Below are 22,803 nucleotides of genomic sequence, written 5' to 3'. Positions count from 1 at the left end.
GCAGACAGACAGCTTCCTGTTCTTTTATATGCAGATGATGTGGTCATTTTGTCCCAGTCACAAGTGGGGATGAGAAAAAGAGCTCTTAAGGCCTTAGCCCTCTCTTGCAAGGAAGAGCAATTGGACATCAATTATCAGAAAACTAAAATCTTGGCCTTCTCTAATAGGAGAAAAAATATAAATGGAGGACTGACAATCATGATATAGAGCAGGTAAAATGTTTTATTTGGGGGTCGTATTTCAGGATTCTGGGAGGAAGACCGCCCAAATTAGATATGCTGCTGCTCAGGCACAGAGAAGTGTGTCAGCAACTCTCAACTTTCACAGGCTGCAAGGAGAGATGTTCATTCCAGCTGCCATCAACTTATTCAAGGTGAAGTCAATGGCTCAAATGTTATATGGGGCACAGCTGGGGCCCTATGTTAACTATTCCCCCCTGGAGTGGGGACAAATCAGGTTCTTAACAACATTATTTCTGACCCTCAAATGTATTTCTAATGCCACTCTGAGACTGGAAGTGGGTGTTATCTTGATAGAGGCCAGAGCTTGGTATTTAATACTAACAAACTGGGCAAGAATCAACTTAATGCCCTCTGGTGTCCTTCCCTTGTTATTATTGGATAGGCACTGCTCAAGATGGTGGGAGAACTGTGCTAGGAAACTCTGTACCGATGGTATTTTGCCTGAGGCAATCCTTTCTGTGGGATTGGTCAGGGCCAAATAACTTATTAAACAAAGAATTTGGGATATTGAGTTTCAGAATGACCTGGGGAGAATTGGAACAGCAAACTCAGCAGGGCAATAGACATGATCATTCCTAAATGTCCTCTCTGACCCACTTCAAAACTGGCCCCTTGGATATGGAAGATCTGTAGGGGCTGAAGCGGCAAAGTAGACAACTGGAGCACAAGTGGAGGAAGACTTGACTCAAATCTGGCAGATTACAACATAGAGTGTATTTGAAGATCTATGCTCAGGTGATATGTGTAGCAAATAAACCTTATCTGCCTGTTTTGCACCCAAAAGCTCATGCCCAGCGGACGTGTTCAGGGTTGTGAGAGGGCTAGTGCGTGCCCCTCCTCCCTTGAATCAGAACTTGAGACCATCAATTTTCCGCAATGATATTTTTAATGAGTTCTTTGTGGCTGACTTAGATTCAGATCTCACAACTATTGCAGTATCTGATGCGGAGGTGTCCAGTTTCAGTTTGTGACTCCTGAGGATGTGGACAAGCTTTTTAGTGCAGCCTACCACCTGTTCTCTTGACCCTTGTCCGACTTGGCTTATACTATCTGGCAGAGGGGGTTGTTGTAGAAGTTTGGGTAGAGATTATAAATGCTTCTATGAGGAAGAGCACAATGACACCCACATCTATTTCTGTACACCTCGTCGGGAGAAGGTATAACCTCCCTAAATGCCTGCCTGGAGGTGGTGATGAGATGGATTAGGGATAACAAACTGAGACTTAAACCAGGTAAGTACCCAGGTAAGGTACTTATTGTGTGGGGTTGGAACTCGGGAGATGAATTTGATCTGCCATTTCTGGATGGGGTCAAACTTCCCCAGAAAGAACAAGTACAAGTCTGTGGTTGCTTCTGGATCCTAGCCTCTACTTGGTGTCCCAGATTAAGGCAGTGGCCAGAGATGCTTTCTATCAGCTTTGGCTGATGTGCCAGCTGCATCTGTTTCTCAAGATAAATGACCTCAGAACAGTGGTACATCTGCTGTTAACCTCTAGACTTGATTACTGTGTGGGCTGCCTTTGTTTTGCAGTTGAAACAGAATGCGGCAGCCAAGTTGGTCTCTGGGTCATCCTGGAGAGACCTTATCTCTCCTGTGTTCAAAGAGCTATTAAGTTTCTGGGGAAAATACAAGGTGCTGGTTATTACCTATAAAGCCCTATATGGCATAGGACTTGGGTATTTAAGAGAACATCTTCTTTGCCATGATCCCCACTGCCCTTTGAGATCATCTGGAGAGGTTTGTCTACAGTTTGTTTGTTTGTTTTTTAAACATATTTTTATACCGCCCAAAACTTAAGTCTCTGGGCGGTTTACAACAAAATAAAAACAACATTAAAACATTAGTTAAAAACAAAAACAAGAAATTTAAAATATGACAATTTAAAAAATTTAAAACAATATTCTAAAACAACAATAAAACCAATCAAAACAGTATCAGTTAAAAGCCTGGGTGAACAGGTGCATCTTTAAAGACTTTTTTAAAATTGTCAGAGATGAAGAAGCTCTTATTTCACTAGGGAGTGCATTCCAAAGCCTCAGGACAGCAATGGAGAAGGCCCATCCCTGAGTAGCTACCAGACAAGCCGTTGGCAAATGCAGACGGACCTCTGCTGATGATTTCAATGGGTGGTGGGGTTCATAATGAAAAAGACATTCTCTTAAATACCCAGGGCCCAAGCTGTTTAGGGCTTTATAGGTTATAACTAACACCATGTATTTTGCCTGGAAACATATTGGCAGCCAGTGTAACTCCTTCAATACAGGAGTAATATGGTCTCTCCTAGATGCCCCAGAGACCAGCCTGGCTGCCGCACTCTGAACCAACTGTAGTTTCTGGACTACATACAAGGGCAGCCCCACATAGACTGCATTACAGTACTCCAGTCTGGAAGTTACCAGCAGATGTACCACTGTTTTGAGGTCATCTATCTCAAGAAACGGATGCAGCTGGCGTATCAGCCAAAGCTGGTTGGATTCAGTCTCAGTTTGTTATCCCTCATCCAGCCCATTACCGACTCCAGGCAGGCATTTAAGGAGGTTATGCCCTCTCCCGATGATGCTGACATGGAGAAATAGATTTGAGTGTCATCAGCATACTGATAACATGCTGCACAAAATCTCCTGATGATCTCTCCTAGCGGTTTCATGTAGATGTTAAACAACATTGGAGACAATATGAAGCCCTGAGGGACACCATACAAAAGTTCAGATTTTGAAGAACAACAGTCTCCAATGGACACCATCTTGAACCTGCCAGAGAGGTAGGAGCGGAACCACCACAGAGCAGTGCTTCCCACTCCCAACCCCCTCAGACACTCCAGAAGGATACCATGGTTGATAGTATCGAAAGCTGCCAAGAGGTCCAAAAGGACCAACAGAGTCACACTTCCTCTGTCAATTCCCAGTTGGAGATCATCCTTTAGGCTGACCAAGGCAGTCTCCACCCCATAGCCAGCCTGGAAGCCAGTTTGAAATGGATCTAGATAATCAGTTTCCTCCAAGACTGTCTGGAGCTAGGAGGCCACCACCCTCACAATTAGCTTGCCCAGCCATGGGAGGTTGGAGACAGGCCTGTAGTTACTCAGCTCTGAGAGATCCAAGGTAGGCTTCTTCAGAAACGTTCTAATAATTTCCTCCTTAAGACTACGAGGCATCCTACCTTCCCACAGAGAAGCATTTATAATCTCTTCCAGGCCTTCTACAACAACCCCGCTGCCAGATAGTATAAGCCATGTTGGGCACTTCAGCCCCCTTAATTGCCACCGGCTCATCTGGTGGCCAGGCTACTCAGCAATGGGCCTTCTCTGTTGCTGCCCCAAGGCTTTGGAATGCACCCCCTGCTGAAATAAGAGCCTCTCCATCACTGACAACATTTTAAAAGGCAGCTAAAAGACATATTCTGTTCACCCAGGTTTTTAATTAGTTACATTTTTAATAGTTTTTAACAGTTTTAACATTGTGTTCAATTGTAAATTGTTTTAATGTGTTAATGTTTTAATTATATTTTAATCTGTACTGCTTTTATTATAAACCGCCCAGAGATGTGAGTTTTGGGTGGTATACAAATATGTTAAATAAATAAATATACTCCTTAAGATTGATGTGAACAGGATCTCAGGCATTTAGGTGCAAAAAAAGGAAGATCACACACCAAAACTGCATCTTACCAGTGGTCATTTACTTGTAAGTAAGCATTATTCTACTTCATGGTTTTACTTTCAGCTGATTGAGATGCTAGTATATGGGCCAGAAGCTTTCAAGGGAGGAATACAAACATAGACTTATTGTGAATTTGAATTATGAAGGCAGCATCGGCATTTTTAAAAAAAATTGAAATGGCACATGAATACTAATGGTGTTTTTAAATAACTGGCTCAATGTATCATAATGTACAGAAGAACAGCCCTGCTGGATCAGGCCCAAAGCCCATCTAGTCCAGCATCCTATTTCACACAGTGGCCCACCAGATGCTGCTGGAAGCCTACAGGCAGGTGGTGAGGGCATGCCCTCTCTCCTGCTGTTACTCCTCTGCAAGTGGTATTCAGAGGCACCCTGCCTCTGAGGCTGGAGGTGCCCACAGCCCTCTGACTAGTAGCCGTTGATAGACCTCTCCTCCATGAAGTTATCCAAACCCCTGTTCAACCCATCTAGGTTGTTGGCTGTCACCAAATCTTGTGGCAGAGATTGAATTCCAGAAGTTGATTTTGCATTGTGTGAAATAAGTACTTCCTTTTGTTGGTCCTAAATTTCTTGGCAATCAATTTCATGGGATGAGCCCTCATCCTAGTGTTATGAGAGAGGGAAATTTTTTTTCTTCTATCCACTTTCTCCACACCATGCATTATTTTATGGACCATGATCATGTCTCCCCTCAGTCATCTTTTTTCTAAACTAAAAAGCCCCAGGTGTTGTAGCCTTGCCTCATAAGGAAAGTGCTCCAAGACCCCAGTTATCTTGGCTGCCCTCTTCTGCACCTTCTCCAGTTCTGTAATGTCCTTTTTGAGTTATCGTGACCAGAACTGTACCCAGTACTCCAAATGTGGCTGTACCATAGTTTTGCATAAGGGCATTATAATATTAGCTGTTTTATTTTCAATCCCCTTCCTAATGATCCCTAGCATGGAATTAGCCTTTTTCACAGCTGCCGCACATTGAGTCAACACTTTCAACGAACTGCCCACTAGGACCAGGGAGACCCAAGTTCAAATCCCCATTCAGCCATGATACTTGCTAGCTGACTCTGGGCCAGTCACTTCTCTCTCTGCCTAACCTACTTCACAGGGTTGTTGTGAAGAGAAGCCTAAGTATGTAGTACACCACTCTGGGCTCCTTGGAGGAAGAGCGGGATATAAATGTAATAAATAAATAAATAAATACATACATACATACATACATACATACATACATACTACCAAAAGTAGTAAACCACCTCTGCGTATATTTGGCCAATGCACTGGCCAACTTGATATGCAAGGCAGTGCTGGCATTCTGGGCAGCCAGCCCCAGCAATGGTGTGCAAGTGAGCCGCTGTGCAGCTGCTTGAACCAGTGTGCTTACACTTGCCCAATGGAACATACATTGTTTCCAGTGTATATAGCACTGCACAAGTGCAGGCACACTGCTTTAAGTAGTCACACAACTGTGTTTTTGTGCAACACTGCTGAGGCTGGCTTCCACATGAGCAGCAGTGCCGGACAATCAGGATCACCAGCACATCATTGCCTTGCACATCATGTGGGCCATTGACCCATAACCACTTAAGTGCCCGTTAAGCCCAAAGGACAGGGCATCAGTGGCATTTTTCTTTGTTATTGGTAGTATTCACAGTGGTGCTTGCAAAAGGGCTTTTTAAATTAAGTAGCGCACCACAAAGTTGCGCTACTGCAAATGGAAGCGGAATCACCCAGATGCACCCAGACTGGTTCAAGAGGTTCTGCTAGAGGTTGCACAGCAGGTTTCACAAGAGCTTGTGCAAACTTTTATCCATCCTGTGCAACAGGCTGTACAACACATCTCATGAACACATGAACACCTTTATCACTGATCTGCTCTTTCGTGCACAACAGTGACAGTAACTGCTGGAGTGCTTGGTATCTATCTTATGTTACAGTATCTATCTTATGTTACAGCTCCCATCTGATGAGCCCTTCCAAATTGTCACATCTAGGAGACAGAAGGAAGAGTTCATCAACTTGCAGAATTAGCCTTGCATTGCCCATAATGAGAAGAAGAATAGCAAGATGGCCAATATATGTTCACATTCCAAACAGCCAGGTCCCATTCTATTCCATAGGAATGCATTATCTTCTATATATGCTGTTGCCGATTCTTATTGCAAAGATTTATTGGATGAGGCATAGCGCATTACCACTGTGAGACAGCCCGTGAATCTTCTTTTCTTTGCTACTTAATGATACACAGTGCCTATATCCCATAGCATTAAAAATGCAATTGTTTGGGGTTGTTGTAGTTGCAATTGTTACAAATCTAATTCAATAGTTTATGTTCTGTTGTTCAATCCAACACAGTTATTTATAGAATACAGTACATTTTTAATTATCCTGTAAGAAGTGTGCTTTCATGGGACCCATGGGGGTTTAATGTAAAGCCCCTTAATATTGGCTTTTCACTGGCACGCAACAATTAATTTTATCTTAATGCACCAATTAGAGTTAATGGATGGGAGAATTTATTTAAGAGGCAGGGTGTGTTTTGCCAGGACCCCTCTTAAAGAGCTAATAAAAGGACCCTTTTACTTGGGTAATTGGTTGGATTAATTAGATGGTATCTCTTCAAAGACCTAAAGTAAGCACAATTAGACCTATCACCACCAAACACCTTTCAGTGATTTACTGGCTGCATGCTAAACCTCTATCAGCTTTGACGGGGGCTGTCACTGGGGGTGTCTTCTGTCCTTCACCACAAATGAAACATAACCAAAGTGACAGCATACTGTGGCGATAACCCTTACATACTTATTTCTTTTATTCTCTTCTGTGCAGCAACGCAGAAAGTGTTGCATTTTCATGACTAGACTTTGCTAGCTTTCTTGAGTTGCCAGTTCAGTTTTCATTCCACCTCAGTGTTGCCTCAGCTTCTCTTGCAACGACTGTCTTATTTCCAACCCTGCTATAGACCATTACTTTAGCATACTTTGTCAAACATATTGGATCACTGCCACAGAGTGGAATAAACAGAGTAAAGGGCTTAGGGAATCTCTATGTGAGCGGTATCTCATTTGTTTGTTTGTTTGTTAAATTTCTATACCGTCTTTCATTAAAGCAACCTCAAGGTGGTTCACACAAAAGTTAAAACAGGACTACAAAAATTACACAATTAAAATATCAGCTAGAATATAAAAATACAGATTTGATTAAAAGATTTAAAAAAACAAGCACAATATAACCATAAAAGATACAAAGCAGCAGCAATAAGAACAATCATATAAAAGCCTGGGTAAAAAGCCAAGATTTCACACACTTTCTAAAAACTGTGATGGAGACTGAGGAGCAGATGGCTAACAGGAGAGCATTCCAGAGTCTGGGGGCAACAACTGAGAAGGCCCTGTCCTGCGTGCATGACAGCCGAGCCTCCTTCATTGTTGGCACCTGGAGAAGAGCCGCCCCAAATGATTTCATCAAGTGGGCAGAAATGGTTGGGAGCAGGTGGATCCAGGCAGATCCTCGGGTATCCAGGGCCCAAAACGTTAAGGGCTTTAAAGGTCAAAACCAGCACCTTGAATTGGGCTTGGAAACAAATTGGCAGCCAATGCAGCTCTTTCAAAATGGGTGTAATGTGACCCCAACAGGCAGCTCCAGATAAATCCTAGCTGCCACATTTTGCACTAGCTGCAGTTTCTAAATATTCTTCGATGGCAGCCCCACGAAGAGCGCATTACAGTAATCCAGCCATGATGTGACTTAAGGCGTAGGTAATTGTGGCCAGATCTGCCTTCTTGGGAAAGGGATGCAGCTGGTGCACTAGCCAAAGCTGTGCAAAGGCACCCTTGGCCACCTCCTCCACCTGAGCTTCCAAAAGCAGAGCTGGGTCCAGCAATACCCCCAAGCTGTGTGCTCTTTCAAGGGGAGTGCAACCCCATCCAGAACCGGAAGAATCTCCTCAATCCAATTGGCTATCCTACTGACCAATATTACTTCCATCTTGTCCAGGATCAATCTCAGTTTATTAGCCCACACCCAACCCATCACAGCCTCCAACCCCCAATTCAGGACATCCACTGACTCCCTAGGATCAGGTGACAAGGAGAGACGGAACTAAGTGTCATCTACATATTGCTGGCAACTCAGTCCAAGTCCCCAGACGATCCCTCCCAGCAGTTTCTTGTAGAAGTTAAATACACTGGGGGACAAAACTGAACCCTGTGGGACCACACAGTCCAATGGTCATGGAGCCAAGCAGTAGTCCCCCAGCACCACCTTCTGGATCCTCCCCCACCCCAAGAAAGGACTGAAGCCACTCCAAAGCAGCACCTCCAATTCCTATACTCATGAGGCAGTCACCTTGCCCAAAAAGGGAAGTTTAGAGACCTTTGGGGGCAAGGTGATAGAGCATGTGGTGGCGTCCCAGCTGTAGAGGGTCTTGAATGATGTGGATTATCTGGACCCTTGTCAATCTGGCTTCCGTACTGGATATGGGTCGGAAACTGCCTTGGTCATTCTAGTGAACAGCCTATGCCAGGAGGGGGAGAGAGTCCCTGTTGGTTCTGCTGGACCTCTCAGCAGCATGCAATACCATCGACCATGGTTTCATTCTGGACCACCTCTTAAGTATAGGAATTGGAGGTGCTGCTTTGGAGTGGCTTTGGTCCTTTCTTGGGAGGAGGGTCCAGAAGTTGGTAATGAGGGACTATCACTCGGCTCCATGGCCATTGGCCTGTAGGGACCCTCAGGGTTTGGTTTTGTCCTCCATGCTGTTTAACATCTCCTTGTGCATTGGTATATATCGCATTAAGGCATGGTAGGTCAATTTGATCTGTGTTCCACATGTTGGTGGAGCAGCAGCAGCCTTTTTTATTTTCTTCTGTTTTGAAACTTCTGACATTGGTTTTTCTGAAGCATTTGCTAATTATGGCTGTACAAAACGGCTTATTCTAATGCAGACCATTTACCCATATATTCCAGTACTGTCTACTCTGACTTGCAGTGGCTTTCCAACATCACAGGCAGAGGTTTTTACTAGCCCTGAGAGCCTTTTAACCAGCAATACCAGTTAAAGTTGGGACCTGATGCATTCAGAGCATGAGCTCTACCACTGGACAATAGTCCCTCCCTCATTAAACACAAGAAAGGCCATTGTTCTCTTCTGTAGGACTGTATGGAACGAATTAATCTGCGCTTTCTGTGAATACTTTCCATAGAAAGTATGGACTTAGAAACTGGCAACAAATTCAAAATAAACTGTAAATATGCTTGATTCCAGTTTCGCAACTGGGCTCTGCTGCAAAACATTAAGGAAGAGTAATCATTTGGCTTTGACACAAAAGAAAAGGGAGGAATAATCAAGACCATATTTGCAGCCCCAGGTCTACATTAGGTACAGTGTTATCAGTTCATATGAGAGGTGTTTTGCTTCCACTGGTTGACTCCAGGGCTATGGGCTCCAAGAAAACTTCTTTACTGGAGTCTGAAAAGTGAATGCCAAAATAATCTATACTAGCTGGCCCTGCGCAGAAATCTGCACCCTAGTTCTCCATCTCTCACCCCTCCCCAAATACCCCGCCCTCTCCCCTCCCCCTCCTTAAGCCGCTCCCTGCCATTCAGGATGGCAGTGTAGGTGGCAAAACCTTTCCCATTCTCCCTCTCACAACTCTCTCTCTCTCCTGCCACAACTCTCTCTTGCTCGCTCTCCCCACAACCCTCCTGCTCTCCCCCACAACTCTCTCCCCCACAACTCTCTTGCTCTCCCCAACTCTCTTTCTCCCCCACAGCTCTCTCTCTCACGCTTCCCCCCAAACTCTTTCTCTCTCTTGCTCTCCACCACCACAACTCTCTCTCTCTCCCCCACAACTCTCTCACTCTCACTCCCCCACAACTCTCTCTCACTCTCCCTCCCACAACACTCTCCACCCCCACACACTCTCTGTCTCTTGCTCTCCCCCATCCCTCAGCCACCCCTCCCCTCCCCTCCCCTCCCTAGAGAGAGCAGCATTGCAGTGGCCTAGGTCAGTTCCTACCACTGGCCTCCGTCAGGTCACCTTGCCGAGTCTCCTCATGAGGAGGATGGCCAATTTGGGCAGGAGAGTGCACCGAGGGCCAGCCTCTGTCACCTTGCCGAGTCTCCTCATGAGGAGAACAGTTGAGCTGGGGCTTCCTTTCCAGCCTGCACAGATGGCCCTTGGTACGCTCTTCTGTCCTGGCCATCCTCCTCATGAGGAGACTTGGCAAGGTGATGAAGGCCGCTGCTCAATGTCTCCTTTTTTCCTTGTTGCCGCAGCACCACCACCTCCTCAGCCCTCCCTCCTCTTCCTCCTCCTCCTCCTCCTCAGTAGCTGCCTTCTGTCCGCTGCTCAGCTCTACTCTGTGCCTTCTCTGTCCTCTGGACAACTCTCGCAAGATGTGCCACCTACCATGGGATTTGCAACATACATCCTAAGGCTTATAAATATATAGATAGATTAGTTATAAGGCAGGATTCAAGCTTTGAAGGTTGAAATCAATATTGTTCAGCAGAATTGTGCCACTTTATACCACTTGAAAATCAGTTCCCATAAATCATGCTATTTCTTGCAGCCTCATTGGTGGTGTTTTGTGGGATTACATAGAATTTCACTATTGTATTGTTTGGTTTAAAAGTTAAAGCATTTGTCATGAATTTGAAACTTTCCACATCATTATATATGAAATGCTGCAAAGAGGGAGTGGATGCCTAAGGCACATCTAGGAGTGATTCATATGCTACGTCACACCAGGCTCTAATCCTATTGGCTTCAGTGGGATTACACCTCTGTAAGTGATCTGTGAATTGCCCCCTTTCATACTTTTCCCCCCTGTTACAAATAGTGAACTCTTGATTGTTGTGTTGGCCCATAATAGCCTGGAAAATCTGGAAATAATATTGTCTAAACAATTGTACTTCTTGTACACTTCATCCAATTTGACTGTGGATTTGTATCAACAAATTGTTCACCCCCTGCCAAGGAAAATTCCATGTTTTGTTCCACTCAGTATCTGAACTATATTATTCTATGTTTGGAACCTTCTATGATGAAGCCATTTGGAGTCTTTGAATGAATACAAAGTGCACAGTGAGAAGAGAAGGGAAAGTATGAATGCAGTGGAAAACCTAAATTAATCTACACTCAAAGCTTTTTACCCCCTTTTCTTTTCTGAAAAAGAACAGAAAAGAAAAAGAGGAACATTGTCAGGGATCATCCTGGGAAAAGAGCAGTAATACAGATCAGAGTGGTTTTTGTGGATGTACAGAGCTCCACTCTTTGGACTACCACAGTTTACTTCAAGTAGGTCTGGGATTAGTGAGGTTATATAGCTTCTATGCTACATAGCACAAACTATGAGCGGAACTGAGCTGCAGTACCTTTTATCATAGCAGCCAACCTTTAAAAACCGTTAAAGAATAGAGACTACAATCATAGACACACTTGCTTGAGAGGCCCAAGAACAAGTATAGGATTGAGCTGCAAGTTTAACATACAGTTTAGCTATGAATTCCCTGAATGACCTTTGGTCAAGTCTTTATAGGCTGGTTCACACATGAAGTACATCACTTGTTTGCTCAGCACTTGGTGACTGACAGCTGAATGAGTGGACTGTTTCTGTGAAATTGTTTTTGGGGCGACCTCAGGTGACTTGGAAGCTTTTCACACAGGGCTTTTGAAGCCCTTTAACTCACATTTCCTGCTAACTGAGCATTACCCCTGCTAACTGAGCAAAGAAACACCTTTTCAAGACACCTTTTAGCAGGGGGAGAACAACTGGCCCTATCCAACCCCAGCACAGCTTCCCTCCAGTGGCTGTTGCTGGTATCTGCCTTATGTTTCTTTTAAGATTGTGAGCCCTTTGGGGACAGGGGAACCATCTTATTTATATCTTGTCTATTTTTCTGTGTAGACCACTTTGGGAACTTTGGTTGAAGAGCAGTATATAAATATCCGTTAATAATAATAATGTCCTCCAGAATGGAGGGGGTGCATTCACATATCAGCTAGATTTAGCCCGAAATCCCTGTGAGTTATCAGGGAGCAATTCACATACAATTTGGGTTTTTCACTGCATTAGAGTGTAACTCGATTTATATCCAGGGTGTTGACTCCTGGCGACCACAGAGCCCTGTGGTTGTCTTTGGTAGAATACAGGAGGGGTCAGGTGCAGAGTTACCATTGGGCAAATGGGTTCAAAGAACTCAGGCCGCCACCAATCAGGGGCTGCAAGCACGGCCCCAGACATGCCCCCCGCATCTGACGTCATATGTGGGGGGCGTTATTTCTGTCCGAATGGAACCGAAGTGTGGCCCCGTTTGGAACTGAAATTGGCCCGCACTGCATTGGCAGCGCAGCCAGAGTGACTCTCCCTGCCTTAAAGGCAGGGAGAGCCACTCCTGGTCTCATTGCCAACACAGGGGGGTAATCGATCTCCCTCCCAAACGGAGCTGTGTGGCCCCGTTTAGGAGGGAGTTTGCTCGCGCTGTATTGGCAACACAGCTGGAACTAGCCCTTTCCAAACAGGGCTGTGAGGCCCTGTTTGGGAGAGAGACCATGCCCCCATGTCTGATGTCAGATGCAGGGGTGTGGCTAGCCGGGCCCCTGTGTCTGATGTCAGACGCAGGGGGTGGCGGCCGCACATGGACCAGCACCAGCTTCCCTACGCTCCTGGGAGGGGTTTACCATTGCCATCTCTCGCATAGTATGAGATGATGCCTTTCGGCATCTTCCTATATCGCTGCTGCCTGATATGGATGTTTCCCATAGTCTGGGAAACATACTAGCAGGGACTCAAACTGGCTTCCTCTGGCTTGCTAATCAAGTCATTTCCCCGCTGTGCCATTAGGTGGCTCTATTGACCTATTACTGAACTGCAAACAGTAAATTAAGGCTATCTCATTTCCTTTAACAGTTCTTCTCACATAGTTCCAGATTCCATTCCCATTCTCCCTATTTTTTCTTCCACATTTTATCTGTTTCTGGCCTCTTTTACACATGACTGAAAGAAAATGAAATCAATAGTTCTGCAATCATGTTCAGTATTAGTTATTTGATTATAATTTACTCTTCACACATATGAGTTGCAATTTCCAGACTGAGTCATTCACCAATTTAATTCTGGATTATTTGTCATTTTAGAAGGCTCAGAGCCATTGAGTACAAGATGGGTGTGCCATATGTACTGCAAGAAGCCATGATTGTCTTTGAAAGTGAATGTGTAACTAACTACCGCACACGTGTTACAATGCAGAAATGTGCAAAGAAGGACATTTTAACAAGTGGTTTGCTTACATTTAGCGGCGGGAGAGCAATTGCCCCTATTCAACCCAGCTTATTTTACCCAATGATTGTGAACCTCTTTGGGGATAGGGGAGGGAACCATCTTTTCATTCCTTTTGCTATGTAAGCTGTGCGACATGTATGTGTGCCAAGCACCCCTGATAAGAGGTTTCATGGTGTCTTCACATGAATTGAAATAGACTAATGCATGTTCATCACATGACTGTGTATATATGGAGTAACTACACTGAACTACAAATTACACCCATGGAAGGAATGTAACAACTTTACATTATGACAGAAAAGCAGGAATGCAAGGAATCTATATACTGTATTTATCTGTAGCCACCGACAGAACCCTTCTCTACTGTGGCTTGCCTTCAAGTAATTATCTCCCTCCATTCACTCACATGACATTAAACATACCCAGGAAGCTTTTCACATGGGGCTTTTGAAGCCCTTTAATTCGCATCTCATCTGGAACCAAGTGGGTGCATTAACATACTGGCTAGATTTACCCCGAAGCAGAGGCGTAACTAGGGAAAACGGCACCCGGGGCAAGCACTGAAATTGCGCCCCCCCCCCCCCGCCGCGCGCCCCCTGCCACCCCCGGAAATATGGAAATGTGTCACAGCCATAGTCAAATGTGGGTTGTGGGCTGCATCCGTGCAAGTATACTGGGACAGGGAAAAGGAAACATGAGGCTACAAGGCTCTTTAGAAATATATATTTTAAAGAAATGTCTTGCACACCAACAGCCTAAGTTTGCAGTCCTCATGGCCAGAAAATAAATGCTTTTAAACATAGTAATAGGTTTTGTGTCCCAAAATGGAAAAGACAAGACAGGTATTCAGAGGCGTAACTAGGGAAAATGGTGCCTAGGGAAAGCACTGAAATTGCGCCACTGTCCAAGCAGGAATGATGGGACTTGTAGTCCGCAATATCTGGAAATCCCGGTTAAAAGGAACACTGTACCATCTAGACATGGTTGTTGATCAAAACCTGAAAACACGAGCCATCTCTGTAAAAGACTTAGAACAACAGTCAGGAGTTATGCGAGGATTCCAAGTGTCATTTTCTCCTCTCATTCTTTAAAAAACATGACTTTGTCCTAGAGGATTACCTGCCCAAATAGCCACTAGCAAAACAGGGGAAGAAGAAGGTGGTGGGGGGTGGGGGTGTCTATAAACCAGTGAACGATTCCTGCCAGCCTTTGTTTTATGATGACTGTTGGCTCATGATGGGGTATATGTGCATTCACCACACTAGTGCTTACTTTGACACCAAGAGGGAGGAGGATACATTAGTTTGCCACACTAGACAGAGGAATTTGCAACAGGAGCAGATAGCCAAGTTCTGCCAGGGCCAAAACCAGCCCCTGCCAAACTAAGAAATCATTGTAATTTGCCCCTTCCTGTCACAAGCAGTGTGCTGTTCTTTTATTATTGACTCTAACTCTCAGATATCCCAGTCATGGATGGAAAATTCAGGGTCAATTTAAAAGAGACACATTTTCTACATGGAAGTGTCTTCTGTGCAGGTGCTGTGCAGAAACCCATGTGTAGTGATCAATACATACCGTATTTTATGGACTATAAGACTCAATTTTTTCCTCGAAAAATATCCGCCAAAATTCAGGAGCGTCTTATATGTTTTAACAGTTTAATATGTTAAAACTCTGAAAAACTGGATTAAAATTAAGGTGCGTCTTATAGTCTGTAGCGTCTTATAGTCCGTAAAATACGGTATGTAACTATTCCGCCAGGGGCATAGCAAGGTTGGAATGGGTCCAGAGACAGGATTTCAAAATGGGCCACCAGCCCCTCAAAGTCCAGGGCATCCACACACCCCAGGCCCCCAAGGATTTAAGTCTGATATTTCAAAATAAGTATGCTACCTGGAAATACATTTCACTGAATACACGCATGCACACTTCACAGTATATAGTGATATACATTGAGTACTATAGATTTGTGCTACTTTTAATGTCTAGAACACACTAGCAATGCTAATTATTAAAATGGACCCCTTGTTGCAGATTAGCAAATGATACTTTCAACCATGCAGGGTGAGCCTATGTTTGTTTTCTCAGAATTCTGAACAAATTCAGTAAAGTTTGATTCCAGGAGGTTTTTCACAAAGGGCTTTTAAAGCCCTTTAACACACCTCTCCTCTGGAATGGAGGTGCTGCATTCACATGTTGGCCAGATTTACCCTGAAGTCCCTGCAAGTTATTGGGGAGCAGTTCACACACAAGAAAAATAAAATAAAATAAAAGCACAACACATGCTTCACAGTTCTCACTCAGACCTTCTGGATTGCAAAACAACTTGAACATAAGTGCATTTATGAATGAATGAATGAAAATAAATAAAATATACTTGTTCCAGAAGTGTTTGTAATTTTCTGACATGAAACAAGCCACCTATAGGCATTTTTAGATAGTTTTTGTTTTTAAAGCCAGCACATTTTCCAGTCTGTTTTAAATTAAATATTCAGAGACTTCTCAGTCTCGCCCCACCCCCCCATATCAAAGCCCTATGGCAAGCAGATCCCTATATATCGGGGTAAGCACAAAAAGGAATTCACAGCCTACCTAGCAATAGCTGTTCTGGATGGTCTGGTCTGGGCAGAGAGTCTGCTGCCTGCTTCCTCCTGCCTGCCTGCCTGCCTTCCTTGCTTGGGGCCTACTCGAGTTCAGGCTTCAGGGAGGCCTACAGGGAGGCCTCTCTGGAAGCCCCGCCCACCCGCCAATCAGCTGAGAGGCGGGGAGAGAAGAGTTCTTCAGTTTGCAGGCTGCTCCGATCCTAGGCCTCACCGATCCTAGGCTGGAGCTGGAGGCAAGTGGCTGAGAGGCCCTGGGGCTGGGCAGGTGGGCAGGTGGGCAGTGGGGTGGGGGTGGCAGGAACTGGTGTGGTGCCCCCACCTCAGTGGCACCTAGGGCACGTGCCCCCCCTGCCCCCCCAGTTACGCCTATGTCCCGAAGTCCCTGCAGGTTATTGGGGAGCAGTTCACACACAGTTGGGGTTTTTCATTGTGCATTAGAGTGTAGCCTGATTGATATCCAGGGTTTAAAAAATCACTATTTGCAGAGGTTTTTGGGGACAACTTCAAGTTTGCAGTAAAGCCTCCCTGTAAACTCATGGTAAAGCCTGCTGTGTGTAAAGGTCCCTGGATAGGTTACAGAAATCTTGCAGCCAGCTGAGATACTGAAATTAACCAGAGTCTGCAATATTATAAAGGTGTTTGGAGCCTTGTTTTTGGAGTTCTTTACTGGCATTTTCCCCAGAAGCTGTAGAATGTCAAAATCTCATCCTTCACTGTGAAACTGTCTTCAAACAACTAAGCCACTGCCTGAAGCCTCTGGGATTAGTTGGCAGAATTGCAGGAAAGACTATTAATGAGGAGGTCATTGAAAGTTCTGTTTCAAACTGATGTGAATTGGTTGGTTTCTAGGCTGGCATCCTGTATCTCACTTAGGGATGTGCATGGAACCAGTTTGTGCACTCCTGGGGTGGGTAGCTTTAAGGGTCAGGGAAGGTGTTGCTTCCTGTCAGCCCCCACCCCGCCGCCTTCCCCCCACTGGCACCCTCCAAAAATCCAGGTGTGCTGGGCTGCAGTGTTCCTGCTTGCAGCCCCGATCAACATCTCCACACTCATGGACTACATGCGCTTGTAATTTCCTAGAAGAGATTACAGACTGGAAAGGAGCAAAATATCACCTCTCCACAAAACAAAATGCATCAGTTCAGCAAATGCTCCATCATTTTGAGGACTTATTGTCAAGAATTCCCAGCCTCTTTTACTGTCATACTGGAGCCTTTCCTTCCCAAAGGCAAGAGACTTGTTTTTTCTTTATTTCTGGCATGTTTCTACATCAGATGATAACATCAAGCTTTCATTCAGTGTGTTAAGTCTCTTGTAAATGTATCTTTCCTCAAATTTATTAATAAACTTACAGGAAAAACAGAGGTTTTATTGAAAACTCTATAACTTGGGCCCACACAATACTGACTGTAGATATTATAGCCATTTAAAAAAAAAAATTTTTTGGCATAGCATCTAGTGATGTATTCCTTTGGACTAAGGCAACTCTAACTGAATGGGGCATCATGAGGCTAATCAAGTCCAACTACAAGAATAGATAATGTTTGGATATCTGGGTATTTTCTAGCCAATTGGAAGAACAATTCATATGTTAATCAGTTCCACTTGGACCCAAGCACATTCTACGGAAGCTGATGAGAGTGGGGTGAGGGGTGGAGGTAGGGAGAGATAGAAATCCAGTAGTGACAGATTAAAGTAACAGATAGGTCCAGGGCAAAAGAGCAGCAGCGAAATGTTATGGAGTGTTAGCAAAACATTTCCCCTACATTTCCCCAATAAATTTGTAAGGTCATTCACACAATCAGAAACTGTCTCCTACCCAGGTTTTCCTCCTACCTTGCTTCCACACAACCACTTCTACCCAGGTTTTCCTCTTACCTTGCTTCCACACAAAATGGGTCACCCACTTTCATCACTGTAGACAATCCAAGGGCAAAAAAAAATTGTCATTAAGCTTAAGCTGAAGAACGCACAGTCTAAGGCCATTTGCTCTTTGAAAATATTGGATAGGTGAACAGTAACTTCCCAATAGTCTGTCAGGCATACAAAAACATGTCTGGAAGTATTACACAAAATGTGTTAGCCTTCCAGTTCCTGAGTCCCTCTTCCCCCATCATTTCACTCAAAAGTCCTTCCAAGCAGCCAATTGGACAGATCGTTTCTGGGCAAATATACACCCCAGACAAGGGCAGCAACCTTGGAAGATTTATTTAGCTCCACTTCCCACAGAATTACTACTGAAAGAAAGAAAGAAAGAAAGAAAGAAAGAAAGAAAGAAAGAAAGAAAGAAAGAAAGAAAGACAAATGCGGAGAGGTATCTTAGTGAATACTAGAACAGCATATCATCTTGAGAAAATGTCACAAGGCCACAAAGTTAGACCATCTGGAGCTGTATTAATGGCATGAACTGGAGGCAGGCTCACTCGGGCTGGAAAGGGTGCTCGCTGGGGGATGCTTCTCTGAACCAGACTTGTGCTTGCCCCAGCGAGCACCTGGTCTGAAGCTCTATCTAGTCCAGCAATCTCTTTTCAGCCAAACATCTAGAGGAAGCCCATAGACAGGTCATGAAGGCAACAGCAATTCTTACTGGCTTCCAATCTGTTTCCAGGCCCAATTCAAAGTGCTGCCTTTGACCTTTAAAGCCCTATACGGCTTGAGCCCAGGATACCATAAGGAACTACCTTCTCCCATATGAGATTATCTACAGGGGCCCCCTTCCATGTCCCATGTCAAAGTAAGCACTGGTGTGGTGAATGCACATATACCCCATCATGAGCCAACAGTCATCATAAGACAAAGGCTGGCAGGAATCATTCACTGGTTTATAGACACCCCCCCCCCACACACACACCTTCTTCTTCCCCTATTTTGCTAGTGGCTATTTGGGCAGGTGATCCTCTAGGGCAAAGTCATGTTTTTTAAAAAGAATGAGATGAGACAGAGAAAATGACACTTGGAATCCTCGCATAACTCCTGACTGTTGTTCTAAGTCTTTTATAGAGATAGCAATAGCAATAGCACTTACATTTATATACCGCTCTATAGCCGGAGCTCTCTAAGCGGTTTACAGTGATTTAGCATATTGCCCCCAACATTCTGGGTACTCATTTTACCGACCTCGGAAGGATGGAAGGCTGAGTCAAGCTTGAGCCCCTAGTCAGGATCGAACTTGTAACCTTCTGGTTACAGGGCGGCAGTTTTACCACTGCGCCACCAGGGGCTCTTGTGAGATGGCTCATGTTTTCAGGTTTTGATCAACAACCATGTCTAGATGGTATAGTGTTCCTTTTAACAAGGATTTCCAGATATTGTTGACTACAAGTCCCATCATTCCTCTTTTGGACAGGGGCGCAATTTCAGTGCTTGCCCTAGGCGCTATTTTCCCTAGTTACGCCTCTGTGGGTGGATAGGGCCAGTTACTCTCCTCCTGCTAAATAAAGAGAATCACCACGTTAAAAGGTGCCTCTTTGCGAAGTTAGCAGGGGTTAATACTGTATACTTTCTCCTTATTTATTCAATTTATATGCTGAACATATAATGAGAGAAGCTGGATTGGGAGAAGATGAGCGTAGTTTTAAAGTTGAAGGAAGAAACATCAATAACCTGAGCTACACTGATGGCACCACTCAATTCAGTTCAATTCCTTTATTACGATCAAGGACCAGCATAACGACACCACTCTAATAGCTGAGAGTGCGGAAGATCTGCAAGCTCTAGTAATGAAAGTCAAGGAGCACAGTGAAAAAATGGGACTATGACTAAAGGTAAAGAAGACTAAACTAATGACAACAGGTATAGCAACTAGCCTCAGAATTGAAGTCACTGAAGTGGTGGATAGCTTCTGCCTTTTAGGATCAACCATCAACTATAAAGGATCCAGCAGTCAAGAAATAGGTCGCAGACTAGCACTTGGTAGAGTTGCAATGAAGGCCTTGGAAAGGATAGTTAGATGCTGTGACATGTCTATACCTACAAAGATTAGAATTGTTCGGACAATGGTTTTTCACGTGACACTCTATGGATGCGAAAGCTGGACATTGAAGAAGCAAGACAGAAAAAGCATTTTGAACCTTTTGAACTTTGGTGCTGGAGAAGACTTTTGAGGATACCATGAACAACCAGGAAAACAAACAAATGGATCATAGAACAAAGCAATCCAGAATTTCCACTTGAGGCACGAATGACCAGGCTCAAACTATCATACTTCAGACACATTATGTGAAGACCCAGATCCCCTGAGAAGTCCATAATGCTGGGAAAAGTTGAAAAAAGAGAAGAAGAGGACGGCCAGCAGCAAAGGGGGTGGACTCGATTATGACAGCAATGAATGCACCACTGAGAGACCTTAAAGGCCAAGTTGAAGTCATATCATCCTGGAGAGAACCTGTCTATGTGCCGTGTTCGCTAAGAGTTGACACTGACTTGATGGCACTTAATCAATCAATCAGTCATCCACCCCAATTCAAGATGGTGGATGTGTGAACGTTTAAGACTGAATTATATTAACTTCTGAGGATAGTAATTATCAATTAATATTAAAGTGAAAGGAAAGTAGGCTGATTAGTTCTTACCAGAACAACTTGTTATTGTATTAATTTGTTGGCCATGGCTTCCCCAAGGAATCTTAGAAACTGTAATTTGGTGAGGTTCTGAGAATTCTGTTAGAATTCCCTAACCTTCCTTCACGAAACTACAAGGTTTCCAAGGTACCCAAGGTTCCCTTGGAAGATGAAATGCCTGTTAAACCACCTGCAGTGTGAATGTGGTCACAAATGCACAACTAATGCAGACATCAACCTAGCTATCTATGTTAGATACTTGAGTTCTATGTTTGATACTTGAGATAACAGTAATGCTGATACAGCAAAAAATCCTTTTTGATTTTTGTCATGTTGTTTCATGAGAACAAGTCTCTATTTGTGGTCCAACCTAGCATTTTCATCAGTGGTTCTATCTTGTAATGTAGATACTAGATGCTAAGCAGCTTATAAAGGGCACCGTAGTCTTTTAACAGCCTGGAGCTTTCCCACACATAGCTTCCAGCTCTTGGGGAAAATGTTGAGTGAAGCCACTTTGAAGTACACTCGCGGCATGAGGGAAGCAGTCCTTCCACTCTGCTTTCAGGTTTTCTTTTGTTGCAGGTTCACATTGCATGCCTCCATGTTTTCCTTCTAGCCAATGGCGGGAGGGGAGAGAGAGAGAGTGCTTCCCTCGTATCATGCTAATGATTCTACGTCAGTGCTTCTCCCAATTTGCTCTGGCATTTTCAGAAAAACCCGCTTAAAACCAGCATTTTAAAAATCTGGAAATACATCGGGACAAGCTAGAGACTGGAAGAGACAGCCCTTCTCTTCTTGTGTGTGGGGTCCTTCCAAAGATCGCAAATGGACTTCAGGGTATGTCTGGCCGGTGTGTGAATGCACACACTCTCTTCCAGAGGAGATTTGGGGTAACAGCCTTGTCTGTAAGGGCTCCTGCTAAGGCTATTCACACGACAGAAGCTGCCAAGGTTTTGCCTGTGGTTCATTTTAGCTTGGTAGGCAATGGTGGGCATGAACGTCCCCGAGTAAATAGGCTTCCCCACTGCCTGCCACCATTTCCAGCAGCAAGCCAGGGAGAAGGAGCCACCACGCTCATGGCACAGGGGCACTCTGGGATGCAGGAGGAGGAGGTCCTCCCACTCCCAGCCCTTGCCTTCTCCACACCACCGCTCGATGAAGGTAAAGACAAGGACACTCATCTGCCAGGGAAGGCAGGCGAGCTCCTGCATTCACCACAGACCTCCCTAGCAGTGGCGTGAGGTCGTGTGAACAACCTCATTCTGAATTATTGTCTGCCAATTGTACCTTCTAGATCAGCAGGGTTCTGGGTGTGGTGCATCCTAACATTAGACACTGTTAGTTCATTGCCAGGCCATCTCTAGGGAGGAAGTGTTCCCTGTTTACAGGAAATGCAGGAGAAGGGCCAAGAGGAGCAAGCTGCGCTGTTGGGTGAGATGACTGGAAATCTTGTTTAAGTTTTTGGTTGAACTGTGGGTGTGAGCAGATCCAAGGAGTCCCAAGGACAGAGTGTTTTGAGAAGGTTGTTTTCAATGCTTAGCCCCTTCCCCCTCCCTTTGTTGATCTTTCAGAAACCAATGTCTTGTTTATGTTACTTTTTGGTAATTATAGTGCTTGGCGTGATCTCCAAAGCAACTCATTTCTATTCCCATCCAGAGGACAAACATGCATGTGAAATCCCACAGAGAAAAGCAGCTTGGGGGAGGGATTTGGAGCAGGGTAGAGATGGCAGCAGGGGGGGCGGGGCGGGGGGCTTTAAGCATCATTCTCCCGCAGTGCTCCTTCATGCCAAAGCTCCCTCTCCTGAAGCTGCTTTTCTTTTAGGAAATGAATGGCACTGAAGCTCTGTTTCACACAGCTGCATGTAATGTTTGACCTCTAAATGCTTGACTGTGATCTTCAGCATGGTCCTTAATGCATGTGTTGACCTATCTTGTACCTCAGGGCCACTTCAGGCCCAATGTGCCTTTGAATGAGCCAGAGCAAGCTTCCTTTGGCTCTGGCCTGGCCTCTGCAATCTACCTCCCAGCTGCTCTTCTTAAGCTTTATAAACAGCCTGCCTCTCTTTTCTGGGGAATGGTAGTTGTGTCCTGTCTCAACACCCTAAGAAGAAGAAAAATAACAGGCTGACATCCAGCCCAGTGCTGCACTGGTGCAACGAACAAAAGTGCACCCATGCAAGTAAGTCAGGTAGCTGAGTGGATGCTCAAAGTTGCTTAGTCTCTTGTGCTTTTGTTCCACTTGTGCAAGCATTGCTCTTGTGCAACAGAGATAGTGTTGTGCCATTCCCTGCAACATATATTGCCTGACAAAGAGGTTTTACAGCAAGATGTGCTCCACAAGTTGCACATACACATCTTGTTGCACCAGCCAGGGGTGCAGCGAGGGGACAGTGGGCCCATGTTTATTACACAGGTGGCGTCCCCTGTCCCAGTGG

The 22,803-nt window shown here is 44.7% G+C and overlaps 1 protein-coding gene and 1 long non-coding RNA gene across 6 annotated transcripts in view; one reads left to right on the top strand and one right to left on the bottom strand.

The window, feature by feature from the left end:
- The window catches only part of LOC128344120 (uncharacterized), a 29,299-nt gene extending 13,398 nt beyond the window's left edge, over positions 1 to 15,901 (bottom strand). The window contains exon 1 of the long non-coding RNA XR_008315681.1: positions 15,797 to 15,901. This is a non-coding gene — a long non-coding RNA (uncharacterized LOC128344120). The remainder of the gene's footprint in view (positions 1 to 15,796) is intronic.
- Positions 1 to 22,803, top strand: part of FGD5 (FYVE, RhoGEF and PH domain containing 5) — a 232,101-nt gene that overhangs the window by 36,571 nt on the left and 172,727 nt on the right. The gene's annotated exons all lie outside the window — the stretch shown is intronic.

This window comes from Hemicordylus capensis, chromosome 2 (genome assembly GCF_027244095.1).
Source record: "Hemicordylus capensis ecotype Gifberg chromosome 2, rHemCap1.1.pri, whole genome shotgun sequence".
Classification (NCBI taxonomy): Eukaryota; Metazoa; Chordata; class Lepidosauria; order Squamata; family Cordylidae; genus Hemicordylus; species Hemicordylus capensis.
This window is presented reverse-complemented; position numbering and strand designations above follow the sequence as displayed.